Below are 12,761 nucleotides of genomic sequence, written 5' to 3' on the forward strand. Positions count from 1 at the left end.
ACAAAAGACCTGTAGGCAGAAAACTATAAGACACTGATGAAAGAAATTAAAGATGATACAAACAGATGGAGAGATATACCATGTTCTTGGATTGGAAGAATCAACAATGTGAAAATGACTCTACTACCCAAAGCAATCTACAGATTCATTGCAATCCCTATCAAACTACCAGTGACATTTTTCACAGAACTAGAACAAAAAATTTCACAATTTGTATGGAAACACAAAAGACCCCGAATAGCCAAAGCAATCTTGAGAACGAAAAACGGAGCTGGAGGAATCAGGCCCCTGGACTTCAGACTATACTACAAAGCTACAGTAATCAAGACAGTATGGTACTGGCACAAAAACAGAAATATAGATCAATAGAACAGGATAGAAAGCCCTGAGATAAACCCACACACATATGGTCACCTTATTTTTGATAAAGGAGGCAAGAATATACAATGGAGAAAAGAGAGCCTCTTCAATAAATGGTGCTGGGAATACTGGACAGCTACATGTAAAAGAATGAAATTAGAACACTCCCTAATACCATACACAAAAATAAACTCAAAATGGATTAAAGACCTAAATGTAAGGTCACTATAAAACTCTTAGAGGAGAACATAGGCAGAACATTCTATGACATAAATCACAGCAAGACCTTTTTTGATCCACCTCCTAGAGAAATGGAAATAAAAACAAAAATAAACGAATGGGACCTAATGAAACTTAAAAGCTTTTGCACAGCAAAGGAAAACATAAACAAGATAAAAAGACAACCCTCAGAATGGGAGAAAATATTTGCAAATGAAGCAACTGATAAAGGATTAATCTCCAAAATTTACAAGCAGCTCATGCAGCTCAATATCAAAAAAACAAATAACCCAATCCAAAAATGGGCAGAAGACCTAAATAGATGTTTCTCCAAAGAAGACATACAGATTGCCAACACACACATGAAAGGATGCTCAACATCACTAATCACTAGAGAAATGCAAATCAAAACTACAATGAGGTATCACCTCACAATAGTCAGAATGACCATCATCAAAAAATCTGCAAACAATAAATGCTGGAGAGGGTGTGGAGAAAAGGGAACCCTCTTGTACCGTTGGTGGGAATGTAAATTGATAGAGCCACTGTGGAGAACAGTATGGAGGTTCCTTAAAAAACTAAAAATAGAACTACCATGTGACCCAGCAATCCCACTACTGGGCATATACTCTGAGAAAACCATAATTCAAAAAGAGTCATGTACCACAATGTTCGCTGCAGCTCTATTTACAGTAGCCGGGACATGGAAGCAACCTAAGTGTCCATCAACAGATGAATGGATAAAGAAGATGTGGCACATATATAAATGGAATATTTCTCAGCCATAAAAAGAAACGAAATTGATTCATTTGTAGTGAGGTGGATGGACCTAGAGTCTGTGATACAGAGTGAAGTAAGTCAGAAAGAGAAAAACAAATACTGTATGCTAACACATATATATGGAATCTAAAAAAAAAATGGTTCTGAAGAACCTAGGGGCAGGACAGGAATAAAGACGCAGACGTAGAGAATGGACTCGAGGACATGAGAAGTGGGAAGGGTAAGCTGGGACGAAGTGAGAGATTGGTATGGACATATATACACTACCAAATGTAAAATAGATGGCTAGTGGGAAGCAGCCACAGAGCACAGGGAGATCAGCTCGGTGCTTTGTGACCACCTAGAGGGGTGGGATAGGGAGGGTGAGAGGGAGACGCAAGAGGGAGGAGATGTGGAGATACATGTATATGTATAGCTGATTCACTTTGTTATAAAGCAGAAACTAACACACCATTGTAAAGCAATTATACTGTAATAACGATGTTTTAGAAAAACATATCGGTTATAGCTTAATAAATGAATTTTATTCTGTAATAATTCATTCAGCAAACACTAATTGAGCACTTATTATGTGCCAGGCACAATGCCAACCATTAGGATTATGTTGCTGAGAGAGACAAACATGTTCATGCCATTTTGAGACTCACAGTATTATTGGGGAGACAACAGTTTTCACAGAGTGGGTTCCGGGGATGCTTGCACTGGTGGGGTCTCTGAGTCGTCTTTGAATGGTCCTGACATAGTCCCCTGTGTTCAGTTTGAGAACAAGTCTACCTCTTGAGATTTTACCCCTCATCCGTGTTCTACCCCAGCCTTGGTATTCTGTCTTGTGAGACATATATACAAGATGACCCTTAAGAACTTCGTCTTCCGTGTTCTGTGGCTTTTTGGGAAGAACTCAGGGAGACAGAGGTATTGGTTGTTCCTGATCATGGGGGAAGCTGGAACAGGGAGGGGCAGCTCAGCACTGGAGTCCGGGTAAGAGTAAACAGAGCTCCAGGCTTGGGAGACTGACCCTCCCTGCTGCTCCTTGTGGGGTGGTGGTTCTTTTCCTTCATCAGCATCCTGGCACGGCATGCAAGGAGCTGCTTTCCCTCGAGTGGTGAGAGCCAGGCTGAGTGCCATCTCATCAGGAATAGCTTCACAGCTTCCTGGAGCCAGGAGGGTGCAGGGTGGGGGACTTGGTGGTGATGCTGGGTGGGGGAAGAAGATGTGAATTTCCCATCCTTCAGCCACTGACAGGCTGCTGAAAGGGAAGGGAGGGGTGCAGAACTGGGCTTGCCAGGAGGAGCCAGGGGAGAGGCAGTGGTATTTCCTGGGCACTAGCCTCTGGGCCTCTCTGGGAACACGCCAGCCCAGTAAGGCTGCTGCCGCGCTGGATCCCACCTCCCACGTTCCACAGCTGGTGCATGCTGAATCCTGAAGTAAGGGATTTGGCTTGGGGAGGGAAGAAGTCAGAGCAAAGCGCAAAAGGAAGACCTTTTATAGGAAGGTGGTGACTGTCTCTATAAAGTCCCCCACTCCCCAAAAAGCAGGAGGTATTTAAGTCAGATACCAAGAAGAACATCCTGACATGGCCAGTCATCAAACAGGGAACTCTATTATTAAAGAGGAATGTGGATACCAGCATGGAGGCTGTCATTTCTGATTTCTAAATTACCTGCATGAACTCTCATTCATTCATTTGATAAGACAAAGTCCCTGCCCTCAAGGAGTCTGTGAGTGAGACAAGACAAGCCCCGCTAACTATAACATGCTGAAGCTGGTGGTGTCATCATAGAGGGACCACTGAAGGGCAACAGAAATTCAGAGGAGAGAGACAATAGATGACACTTGGGGCCAGGAGGATCACAGAAAGCTTCCTCTATGAGATGGTATCAGAACTGGGCCTCGTGGTATCTCAAGATACCCAGGAGGAGAGGGCAGTGTGGACAAGGACCCAGACGTGGGCGACTACAAGGCATAGCCCACCATTTGGCTAAGGCATGTGGTTTGGGCAGGGGTGCTGAGGCAGATATGGTTGTCAAGGAGGGCTGGGTCACCTGACCTACATCTGGCCAATCAGTATAGTCCATTCTCCTGGTTACGTGATTGGTTCCAAACTGACATATGATCTAAGATGGTCCAATGAGAATCAGCCATGGGAGTTTTGCTGAAATCACCCCCACAGCTTATGTCATTTATAACTGAGGGAGTTTGTCTTAGTCAGTTCAGGCTGCTTTAACAGAAAACCAGAGACTGGGTGGCTTAAACAACAGAAATGTATTTCTCACATTTCTGGAGGCTGGGAAGTCCTAGATCAGGGGGCCAGAATGGTTGGGTTCTGGTGCGAGCCCTCTTCCTGGTTTGCAGATGGCTGTCTTCTTGCTGTGACCTCACATGGTGGAGAGCAGAGACAGCTCCGCTCCCTTCATCTCCTTATAAGGGCACCAATTCGATCATGGGGGCCTCCACCCCTATGACATCATCCAAACCCAAAGGCCCCATCTCCAAGTACGGTTGTATTAGGGCTTAGGGCTGCAACATATGAATCTGGGGGGGGACATAGGCATTCAGCCCATAGCAGAGTTATTTTATGCACATCCTCTAATGGGGAGATAGGGAGACCAGGAGCTGAGAGATGTGGGTTTGAGCTCCAGCTGTGTTTCATACTCAACATGAATAGTCTTGGACACATTACTACCTCCCTCTGGGTCTCAGTTTCCATGTTTATGGAAAAGGAACTCAAACTAGATGTATTTCGAGGCCTTACCAGCTCTTCCACTCTGAAACCGTACATCTCTTATGTCCATCTTCTCCATCCTTGAGAGAAGGATCTCTCTCGTGTGTGTATGTGCATGTGCGGGGGGCCGAGGTTCTGAGCACATAAGCACAAGAACATAATTCTTATCTGAATTTCTGGGCTTACCCTTGCTATACCTCTGCTTCCCTCCATTAAGAAGATTGGGGGGGAATATTTTTTTGATGGGGTTTTGCATCTTGAAAGGAACCGAATCCCTGCCTGACTCTCTGGCTCCGAGAGGGCCGGCAGTCTGCCCATCACTTGACACAGCCCAGCTTGAGCCCCGGATGTGGAGGCTGGGGGGATTCTCTCTCCCCTGGCATCTCCCCCTTCTCTGTTCTCCGTAAGACTGGGAAGTTCATTATTTCCCTGACTGGCTTTTCTGGCGAGACTCAAATTAATTTTCCATCTCTCCCCCTCTCCCAAGCCTCACAATCATTAATGCCAGGGAAAGTTAAATAAACAGCTGATTTACAGAAGTGTTTTCTTTCTTTCTCTCTCTCTCTCTCTCTCTCTTTTTTTGAAAGCAGGAGCCTCTATTAATCAGTTGTGCTGAGAGCAGTCTGATTAAGCAGTTGGTGCACCCTTCAGATGAACGAACATAGGGTCAGAGGACCCAGAGACCAGCAAGAGGCTCCTAATCAAGGACTGAAAATACCGCAGTCTCCAGCCCCCCACTCTTCTCCCCTCCGAGGTTCAGGGCAGGACTTTTCTGCATGGAGGGATGAAGGGATGCACCTGACCCCGACCCCCTGGGTCTCTCCACCATTCTGAGCTGGAAGAGTTTGTACAAATAATTTCATTCAACTCCACTACTGTATGGAGACTCAGAGAGGGGGAGAAACCTGGCCAGGGTCACACAGCAAGGTCGTGGCAGTGCTGGGATTCGAACCCTGAGTCACAGTTTGGGGCTAAGGGATAAAGAGGTTTCTATACTTGAAGGCCTTGAATAATTTGACAAAAAAGGAAAACATATCACATCTACTGGCCCCATCAGCAGGCCACAGACAGAACACACACCAATACATTCTTGTACACGTTTACACGCAGAGGCACATCACTACCTTCCACACCTCCTCTCCCCTTGATGGCAGGTGACTCTGGGCCCCTTGGGACTCACCAAGTATCGTGAATCCCCCTTCTGTAAAATGAAGACAGAAATTTACTTCCTAAGGCTGTGGTGGGGATTAAATCTGAGGGTTTATGAAGCACCTGCTACTGGATTTATTCAGCAAACGTGCATCAAGGGCCCAGGTTCCAAGGGGCACTGCACTGTGTGTCCTCCTGCCTTGGCACATAGCATATGACCAGTAAGTGGAGGTGATTGTCGGTATCATTTGGCCATTGGGTATTTACTGAGCAATTACCTTATGCCAGGTGCTGTGCCCGGTTTGGAGGCAAATAGCTAGACTTGTAAGGTGACAGGTGTCTCCAGACAGTAATGCTCAGGATGGCGGGTGAAACAGACACATAAGAAGGTTATTCCAAGTGATGCAAAAAATGCTCTAGAAGATGAAACAATGGTCACAACAAAATTAGAGTTCGTATACCTGAGCAGTAATTATGTGCCCAGGGCCTATGTTAAGTGCTTTGTCCCTTTTGCCTTAATAAATTCTCAGAACAACTGCATGAGGTGAGTTCTGTTATTACCTGCATTTTACAGATGAGGAAACTGAGGCACAGAGAAAGTTAGTAAGTTGCCCAAGGTCACACAGCTGGTGTGGGAAAAGGGCAGTGGAAGCACAGAGGAAGGGTTACTGACTCCACAGGGGGAGTCAAGCAGGGGGGCGCTTCTGAAAGGGAGAGCTTTGAGGTGGCCTTGAATCCTGAGACCCTAATCCCCGTCTTCTGTGCCCCTCCTGTCGCCTAGAGAGCAGCCCTGCTTGACCCTGACTGGGCAGTCATGTGACGAGCCTCCTAGCCCTGGCTGATTGGACCAGGATGAGCACCTGAGCAATGAGCTGGGCCAATCAGAACTCTCGCCCTCAAGTGTTTAAACCTGCATCCGGAGAGTGGGAGTCATAGCTTCTGAAGACAGGAAGGCGGAGCTAGTGCAGAGGGAAGGAGGAGAGTGGAGCCGATCCAGAAAGAAGCAGGGCTAAGAAGCTATGGTGGGCAGGACAGAGCGATTCAGACCCGATCCCTTCCCATTTCTGAGTTCTAGAGGCCCAGCTGCTTCTTCGGGCTTCTGGGGTTCATGGGGGCACGCTTGTGGCCTGATAATCAAGCCTTCTTTACTTAAGGGAAGCTAGGGCAAGCTTCAGTTTCCTGCCACCAAACAATGCCATCCTAAAACAGGGGAGCAAATGTGTCGTGCCAGCCAGAGAAGACAGGAAAAGGCAGAGGCAGAGATGAGGGGGGAGGGATGCTCGTGCAAAGGCCTGGAAACCTGCAGGCTGGTACGAATGGTGGGAAGGGTCCACGGGGAGGGGTACTGAGCACAGACACTGCAGAGCCCCTGGGCCACTCTGCCTCAGAGTTTGTGCCCAGATGTCAACGGGGCTGGTGCAGTTGTGAGGCCGCTGGGCCCTCTGCCTTGTAACAGAGGCCCCGTAGCTCATTTTCAATCAGGCCCTGTCCCCAGCACAGAAGCAGAGTTAATTAAACACCGCCTTCCCTTCAGCAAAGAAATGGAAAGCAACCGCCTCTTAGAACAATTAGTTTACAGCCCCGCCCCCTCTCTTCCTTCCTCCCGCCCTCTCTTAATTCCTCGCCTTCATCATTTCAGACTCTGCCTGCCCGTCCATAAGTTAGCACTAAGAAGCCAAGGTAAAAGGGGCAGATAGTCGGTCCATTTATTCCTCCCTGGGACAGGGAGACCCTCCTGTTAGCAAGGGTTGGGGCCAGCCGCAGTGCTGGGGAGCGTGTGTGTTCAGGGGTGGACAGCCAGGACATTGATCTGTTGAAAGCAGGTATCTTAACCTCTCAGTTTTCTCCTCCATATCACAGGGATCACATGGCCCACCTCATAGGCTGTTGTCAGATGGGATCTGTGTAAGGAAAGTGCCAAGCACAGTGCCTGCCGTGGATGCATCCTACCTAGTTCCTTCTTATTCCTAAGGTAGGTGGGACTAGGGCCCTGAGCTGTGTGGCATCAGGCTGGTTACTTGACTTCTCTGGTCTCTGCAAAAAGGAAAGCTATGGCTGCCTCTCTGCATAAATCGTGTCCCGCAGCAAGCTGGAGGCAGGCAGAATGGTACAGGGGTAAAGAGCACGTGGTCTGGCATAGGCTGCTTGCATCCCATCCTCGCTTTGGCTCTACTGTTTCCCACCTGGCCCAACTCAAGCAAGTGGTTAACTCTCTGTGCCTCAATTTCCTTGACTCTAAAATGGGGGTGATATCTCCCTTCCTTGAGGGATCGAATGAATTAGCATGTCTGAAGAATTCAGAACAGTGCTTAGCACATGATCAGCACTTGATAGGTGTCCACTATTCTTCTTCCTACTTTTGATCTGATCCAGCCCCTGCCTTCAGATGAGACTGAAGCCTGAAGCCTGTCCTTAGAGGATGAGTCTGGAGTTTCCATCAAAAGCAGCTCCAGAAAGGAGAGTCCACCATCGTGGCCAACTGTTTCCATGTCTAAGATAGGGAAGGGGTTGGGGGAGTTCTTTGGTGCCTCAGTTTCATCTCTTTTAAGACAGAGCTAATTAAGCCTCACACACAGGGCTGTCAGGAGGCTTAAGTGGGATTACAACACGAAGTTCTTGGTGCGTGGCTCTCCCCTCCATCCACTGCCACCCTCTACAAACTGTTGGTTACTGCAACCCTGAGCATCTCCAGCAAACCAGAGTGCTTTTTTTTTTTTTTTTTGGCGGTACGCGGGCCTCTCACTGTTGTGGCCTCTCCCGTTGCGGAGCACAGGCTCCGGACACGCAGGCTCAGCGGCCATGGCTCATGGGCCCAGCCGCTCCGCGGCATGTGGGATCTTCCCAGACCGGGGCACGAACCCGTGTTCCCTGCATCGGCAGGCGGACTCTCAACTACTGCGCCACCAGGGAAGCCCCAGAGCACTTTTTGAGCACTTGCTGCTTGCAGCATCATGCCAGGTGCTGGGAGTGGAGATGGAAGACAGACCTGGAGGTGCCTGCTTTCAGAGCAGAGGTGCAAACTGGATACACATTAAACCAAACGGCGGCTTTGGGCTCTGGGATATGATGAATCCTTCCCAGGGAGCAATAAATCTAGAGCAGAGTGGTGAGGTACGGATACAAGTGCCAGAGGAGCTGAGAAACAAGAAAGGAGTTTCTGAGAATGTGATGGCACAGCCTCGCTCAGGAGCTGGCCCTGGCCCAGCCATTTTGATTGGGAAGTGTACTCTGGGATCTAACCTGAATCCTTCTTGCTGCAAAAAGATCCCATGTCCTCCAGTCCTATTATCCCAATAACAGATCTTGTGACCCTGAGACCAGCTTTGCAAACGTTAGGTCAGACTAGGAGATCATGAGATAGATTTGTTTGTGGGTCTCAGAAATAGCTCAGAAGGCAATTCTCAAAGCAGATCCATGTTTGGAGCCCTGGCAGGCCTGAGCTTTCCATGATGACTACTGTGAAGGGGCAACATAGATGGTGACGGGTTAGCGCTACTTGGACTGGACCACTGGACTCTTGACCCTAAGGTCAATCTCACTGGTTTACACCTTGGAGATGAGCTGCCATTTAAAAGAATAATTTTTAAAAATGTAGGTTTTGCTAGAGACGGGGTCTGCTCATACTATGAATGGATAGAATTTTCTTTAGTCTTAGGTCTCATGCCCCTTCCCCAAACCACGAATTATCACTAAACTAATGATCAATGAACTTGGCTGAGCTGTCCAAAGATGGAATAGTTGGGGTGAGCGGTCCTGAAGCCCAGCTTCAAAATTGACCCAAATGTGGGGAAAAGGTCTTTTTGGTCTTAAAAATGCTGAATAGCAGGATGCCCCTATTGAGCAGGCCATGCTGAAATGTTCTTCCTGGCGCTCTCCCTTAGGGCTCACCGAGACCCCCCCTTCCCTCCTCTCCTGGTCCCACCCCCGACATACATGCTCCTGGTGGTGGGGAGGATTCTCCACTTCATGGTCACCCCCAAGACATGCTGCTCAGGAAGTTCCCTTCTTCCTGCCCTCTGCTGGCACTGCCCTCTGTTCCTGCCTCAGATGCCTGCCTTCCTTTCTGAGTCTGTACCTTGGCTTGACCCAGCAAGACCTGTGAAATCCTGGCCCCCAGGAAGCTTACATTCGAGTAGGTAGAGGAGACACCTAACTAGCACATAAGCCCTTAGGCCCCTGACCCACTGACGTCCTCCACAGCATGTATCACTACCTACCTCCCTGCAAAGTTGATTTATCTTGTGTGTTGTCTCTCTCCCCACCACACTCTGGGGAGGGCCTTGGTCTTGTTCACTGCTGCAACTCCAGTGCCCAGCATCAATCCTGGCCTACAGAGGTGGTCAATAAGTACTTGCTGAATGGATGGATGAATGAATGAAGGCAGGATGGCTTTGGCAGGTCCTTCCTGGGGCATGGGATGCCCACAGTGGTCACTTGGGTCTTTCACTCTGTGCCCATCTGTCTCCTGGCAGGGTGGAAACCCCTACCTCCTGCCCTGGCCCTGGGATGCTCTGTCTCTAACTGTAAAATGACAAAGCTGAGCTGTCCAGGCTGCTCTTTGCCTGACATTTGACGGGCTGGGGGCTTGCCCTGATCCCCCTCCCCCAGTGCTAATTGCTTCCCCTGCCACCCAGCCTGCCTGGGCTGGTGGAGGAGAGCCAGTAGCTTCTCTGGGCCACGGCCAGTCTGGGTGTACAGCTCCACAGCCTCTGCCTCTGCTCTCCCATCCGGGAACCCTGAGTGGTGCCACTCTCCCTGTGTCCATCCATCTTGTTGAGAAATCCTATGCCTGTCATTCTATTTGTCATAGTGTGAAGGTTTATTCCCAAAGACAGACTTGGCTTCGGTTCACCATTTACCAACAGGAAACCTTGGGCAAGTGTCTTTACCTCTCTGAGCCTCAGTTTCCTTATCTAGATAATGGGTAGTAGTAGTCATTCCGATCCCAAAAGATTGCTGTGAGGATTAAATCTGAGGACAGTTAAGAGCCTGGTATCTCAGAGGGGGTTCAAATCCAGGTGCAGACACTCCCTAGCTGTGACCTTGGCTGACTCTATATTATTAAGCATCAATTTATCTATAGAATGGAAATAATAGGAAAAATAATAATTGAATCCCATTATTTTGCTGCAAGGATTAACTGAGATAATGCATGGAAAGCACTTGGTCCCATGCTTGGCACATAAGTAACTTATACTTATTGGCTCTTATTGTTATTATAATCTTCATCTTTTTATGTGCTGGGTACTTAGTAGGTGTCAACAAATCAATCAGTAGGTATTCTCTTGCTCTCTTCCAAAGTCAGGGCTTTGATTTTGTTGTTGTTATTAGGGTGAGCACAGTGAGGCTTTGGATTCACGTATTTCTGATGACCTGGAGTTTCTTCTCCTGGGTGTAGCTCTCCCTCTGGTAATTGTCAGAAGAGCTCTTCTTTTTTTTTTTTTTTTTGCGGTACACGGGCCTCTCACTGCTGTGGCCTCTCCCGTTGCGGAGCACAGGCTCCGGACGCGCAGGCTCAGCAGCCATGGCTCACGGGCCCAGCCGCTCCACAGCATGTGGGATCTTCCCAGACTGGGGCACGAACCCATGTCCCCTGCATCGGCAGGCGGACTCTCAACCACTGTGCCACCAGGGAAGCCCCAGAAGAGCTCTTCTTGCCAAATAAATATTGACTAAAGCAAAACCCCGTCAAACAGGTGTTCAGAGTCCTTCCACACCTCTTATCTCAGTGTGGCCTTCACTATTCGCATTTGACAGGACAGAACATCAAAGCCTAGAGAGGTTCGGTGAGTCATGTAGGGTCATACAGCACGCTGGTCCCACCAACACTTCCAGCCTCTCGTGAAGGGCTCAGAGTGCAAGGCCACTGTCCACCCCCCACCCCACCATTGTTGTCGTCGTCTGTATGGGAATGACATGTTGAGGTCTTCCAGGCACTTTCACAGCCATCATCTCTTGTGATCCTCTCAACAGCCCCGTGAATTGGGCAGGACCAGGTCCATCAAACATTATTGCCATTTTTCAAAGGGGGAAACGAGGCTTGGAGGAGGCTCAGCCTAGCCTAAAGTCACACAGAGCGAATGGCCTCTTACTACTCAGCTTGGTGTTCCAGCCTGCAGAGCAAGGAAGACCTCACGTGATGGCATGACCCTGCTTCTTTGTGATGCCCACTCCCCATCCCCTCCACCCCTCCAGCTGGCCTCCCTGCCCAACTCCGAGAGTCCTCAGCTGAGGGCGATCCAAGGGGTGGGCCCCTCCCACAGGAGGTCTCAGAAACCACCGTATGGACCTGAGACCGACCCCACACCAACATGCAGTGTTTTTCCTTCTCTTGGAGAGCAGAGAGGTGAATAGCTTCGACCTCTGACTCTGTTTGCAACCAAGTTGCTTGCAAGCAACAGGTGTCTCTTTCCTGGAAGAGGGCTGATGTCTCTGCAACAGGAGCTGAGACCCCAAAAGGCTCACAACTTCCCTGCTAAAAGTTTCTTCTGGTTTAGAAATCACCTTGGGGGTTTTAAAACAATGGATCCATGAGAGAATGTGGTGAAACTTGCCACTGGAGTTTCCGATGAGTTAAAGGAGCTGGGATTTCATGTCATTCTGGTCCCACCATTTCTCCCCTGAGGGGAGCAATATACGAGATCAGACCAGCTCCCCTGCACTTGGAATGTGCACTTGACAGATGGGAGTCCCGCTGGCCCAGGGGCCCAGAACCTACCAGACTCTTATCGAGTTGGTGCAGGTAAAGCACTTGGTGCCTAGCACCTAGCAGACTGAAAGTAAATGTAAGCCATTATTATTATTCTTCACAGTCTTCATAACACCAGTCAGGGGGCAGGAGTCCAGCAAGTCAGGTGATAATTCTTCAGTTTGATAGAGAGAATAAAAGGAGAATAAAACTTTTCTGGTCTCTGGGTCTCTCGGTGTCCTGAAACTTGCATCTCATTCCATTTAAAAAGAACAGCAGTAACAACAAAATGGAACAAGGCCCTCCTGTCCAGAGAAAGAAGCCTCCCTGACCTGGGCAGTTTCTAAAACAGCGGTCCAGGGAGAAAACAGCCCAGAGGTGGGCCATGGCGCCCCACCTTCACAAACCAGCCATTTTACTGGCTGTGAAATGTCATGGGCCCCTGGGCTCTAGGCGTGGAGCCCATAGTTGGGGCCTGCAGTGCTGGGCGCAGGGGCAGCCTGTGTTTGAACCTCATGGGATGTGACGGGCGCAGGGAGCAGAGGGTCTGGACTCAGGAAATATCATCGCTGAGCCTGGGGCGCTTGGTCAGGGGTCAAGAGAGGCCTGAGTTGATGAGCCTTTCCTGGGGACCCCATCAGCATCTCCTCTGGCTTTGAGGGGAAGTGGCTACACCCCCATGTCCCTCTCTCTCCTGCCCTTGGTCTACTCTTGTGTCCCCCAGAAGTAGTCTGGAAGAGAGCCCCTGAGGAAGCAGGGGCTGCAGTATCTACTCCAGGCTTTTGTACACAGACCCCTTCTCACACCTGCACCCACCACTCAGTATCTGATGGTGGGGCATGA

This window comes from Mesoplodon densirostris, chromosome 2, assembly GCF_025265405.1.
Source record: "Mesoplodon densirostris isolate mMesDen1 chromosome 2, mMesDen1 primary haplotype, whole genome shotgun sequence".
Taxonomy (NCBI): domain Eukaryota; kingdom Metazoa; phylum Chordata; class Mammalia; order Artiodactyla; family Ziphiidae; genus Mesoplodon; species Mesoplodon densirostris.